The sequence below is a fragment of the Molossus molossus genome, unplaced genomic scaffold (assembly GCF_014108415.1).
Source record: "Molossus molossus isolate mMolMol1 unplaced genomic scaffold, mMolMol1.p scaffold_m16_p_1, whole genome shotgun sequence".
Taxonomy (NCBI): Eukaryota; Metazoa; Chordata; class Mammalia; order Chiroptera; family Molossidae; genus Molossus; species Molossus molossus.
The window spans coordinates 62452836-62456607 of NW_023425344.1; the positions used below are offsets into that span (position 1 = coordinate 62452836).

At 35.0% G+C, this 3772-nt stretch overlaps 1 pseudogene; it reads right to left on the reverse strand.

The window, feature by feature from the left end:
- Positions 1 to 1632: 1632 nt before the first annotated feature.
- On the reverse strand, positions 1633 to 1746 carry LOC118621810 (annotated as a pseudogene).
- Positions 1747 to 3772: the final 2026 nt, after the last annotated feature.

The window sequence follows — 3772 nt, forward strand, 5'->3', positions numbered from 1 at the left end:
CCCTAAAGCTGTATAATTTTATTAACCAATGTCATCCTGATAAATTCAATAAAATAAACAACAACAACAAAAAGTTAAAAAAAAAAAAAAAGACCAGTGGACTAATGCCATTGGCAGAACAGAATCATAACTGACAGAGATTGATTACCAGAAGCCCCATACAAACAATACAATTGTTTTTGTTTTTTAAATAAGTCTGTGATTCATTTATTTATTTTAAAATATATCTTTACTGATTTTTTAGAGAGAGAAAAAAGGAGAGAGAAATAAAAACATCAATGGGAGAGAGAAACATGGGTCAGCTGCCTCCTGTATGCCCCCTACTGGGGATCAAGCCCCCACCCTGGGCCAGAGCCCTAACAGGGAATCAAACCGGGACCTCACAGTCCATGGGTCAACACTCAATCCACTGAGCTGCACTGGCTGGGCGTAATAGAATTGTTTTTAAGAAGACTTTTAAAAAATGAAAATGTGTTCATTTCTTTACTAAAAGGAAATAGGTGGGTTCAAAAAATGATGTAAACATAACCAGACATAGGACTCAGGTGGAAGGGGCTGATGTGGATCAAACCTGAGAAAATCTAAGTATCAAAATAAATAATGACATTAATGGATTATGTCCCATTGAATAAAATAGAAATCTCTGAGTCCACATGGATAAAAATGAATGAGTGAATGAATGAAATAAAATTTTTAAAAAAATCTCTTGCTTACAGTAGAATATCAACTAATAAATGTAAAAGAAATCATGAAATTAGAAAATCTCCACTGATATCCAGTTCATTAATTGTTGAATGTGACTAAAACATCTCATAATGAACTGATTTTAATAAAAACCAACCCACCCACCAACCAACCAACAAAAAAAATCTCTTGGCAACTGTCATCAATATAATAATCATTTTAGGCAATGGATACTAAAACTAGTGGGTAAAGTTTGAGTAACAGGCTCTCTATATAGTCTCCAAGTATCTTCCTCACAGATATTTATGAATGACAGGAGGAAAAACAAACTTAACAAACACCACCTTAACCAAATAATGAAGGTTAACATCACCAAGAAAGAGACAAATGCACACCAGATGCCTCCTGTCGTTGTGTTCTGAGAAGACCACATTAGTTATGCAGTATTCTTGCTCAAAGTGTATTAGCTGAAACTTCTCATGAGGAAACATCAGACAAATTCAGATTAAAGGACATTTTATAAAATAACTGACCTGTACTCTTATATGATGCAATTGCTTGAAATGCAAATACTGAGCAACTGTTCCAGATGAAAGGAAACTAAAGACACAGAAAGCTGTAAGGAATAACCCACAAGGACAGGGATAAATGGATTCAAACAATACTGAAGTATTGGTGAAAACAAGTTTTTACTTTGCCTTATCTATAGTTAGCATATGATAATTCAGGGCAACTCTGGAATCTCCACCTCAAGAACTACTTTGAAAAATTACAAATAGATTTTCTTCAGTTACCCAAATTTCAAAGCTTTGAATATGTTTGAATAATGGTTTGCAAATTTTCTGGTCAGATTGAAACTCTTCCTTGTTGTGCTGTAAATTTTACTTTTAAAAATCTATGGATTTTATTTTTTCAACCTGGGGAACTTCTTTAATAAATTTAATTTTTTAAAATATGTAACACCTCACGAATTTGTATGTTATCCTTGCGCAGGGACCATGCTCATTTCTCTGTATCTTTTTTTTTTTTTTTTTTTTGGTACATACCCTTAGCGGGAACCGAACCCGGGACTCTCTTGTCCGCAGGCTGATGCTCCAGCCACTGAGCCAAACCGGTCAGCATGCTCATTTCTCTGTATCATTCTAATTTTAGTATATGTACTGTCGAAGTGAGCACTAATATATTCTATTTTTTAAAACCCCTCATTTTACAGGTGAAACTCTTAAGGAACTATGCAAGATAATTTTATGAATCAGAAATGTCATTGTTCATATTATTCCCCAAATTATCAGAAGATAAAATGAGATAATCTATTATAAAATAAATAAATCTAAAATTTCTGGCCCTGGCCAGGTAGCTCAGTTGGGTAGGGCATTGTCTGGATATGCCAAGATTGTGGGTTCAATCCCTGGTCAGGGCAAATACAGAAACAACCAATGAATGCATAAATAAGTGAAACATGAAATTCTCTCTCTCTCTCTCTCTCTCTCTCTCTCTCTCGCTCTCTCCCCCTTCCTCTCTCTCTGTAAAATTGATAAATAGATTTTTTTTAAAGTTCAAATTTTCTTATCTCCCTTCACCTAAAGTTCTACCCCAGCATAGTGCTGATATAACCTCTACCTCAAAGTCCCCATAAACTCCCACTACATGAAGTTTTTATAGGAAAGCTCATGAAACTTGGCTTGACACTTTGACAGATTTCTCCTTGGTATGTTCCAATATTGTCAAAATTTTCGAAATATTTTCACAGTAAATGTCCAACATGTACAAGATACATTTCCAAAAGGAACTTTACTGGATATACCCCTCCTTCATGTACCACCAGGAGATATAAGAAGAGACACCAATAGAAGCCAGCCTTAGCCCATACTAGAATGGAGCATTTCAGATCTTAAATACATTTCCTAAACTCCAGTGCATATCTTGTGGGAATATGCTTTCCAGCTGTATTAGTTTGCTAGGGGTGCCATAACAAATGACCACAGATTGGGTGGCTTAACCAATAGAAATGTATTTCTCACAGTTTTGGAGGCTTGAAGTCCAAGATTAAGGTGTCAGCAGAATTATTTAATTTTTTCCTGAGGCCTCTCTCCTTGGCTTGTAGATCCATGGTTTGTAGATTACAGTCTTCTCCTGTGTCTCTACATGGTCTTTTCTCTGTGTATATATCTGTGTTCTAATTTCTTCTTATAAGGATATCAGTCATATTAAATATGGCTCTATCCTAATGACTTCTTTTAACTTTATCTCTCTTTAAATACAGTCACATTCTTAGGTAATGGAAGTTGGGAATTCAACATATAAATTTTAGGGATACGATTCAAGCAATAACACTTAGTCACATATATAAATAAAACATACTTCTCCTGTGTATTTCTTTTTCACTTTCATATTACTATACAATACTTCTGTCACCAGATGCGTGGGTTTTTCACATATCAAACAATTCTTTGATACCAGCTGGGTGTCCTGCAATTCAATTAACTTCTGACATTATTTACTTGGAGTTAATTTCACTAAGTTTCTGCTCTTAGCAGAGAAGCAGCTACCCATCCCCATTTCCAGCCCAGTAGCAGCCAGATGTGCACATGCTCCTGGAGCACCTTGCACACAGCTTGCAGGAGCCAAGATATGGAAGAAGATACTCTATGCAAATAGGGGGGTGGCTATAAAATATCAGACAAAATAGACTTTAAATAAAAAAGGTTATAGAACCCAGAAATTGATCCAAGACATTATGCTCAATTAATATTTGACAAAGTTGGCAAGAGCATACAATGGAGTAAAGACAGTCTCTTTAACAAATGGTGTTGGGAAAATTGAACAGCTACATGAAAAAAAAAAAAAAAAAAAATTAAACCAGACCACCAACTTACACCACACACAAGAATAAACTCAAAATGGATAAAAGACTGAAATGTGATTTATGAATCCATAAAAATCTTAGAAGAAAATGTAGGCAGCAAAATCTCAGACATTACACACAGCAGAATTTTTACTGCTACCATGCCTAGAGCAAGAGAAACACAGAAAAAAATTAATAAATGGGACTACATCCAACTAAAAAACTTCTGCACAGCAAAAGAAA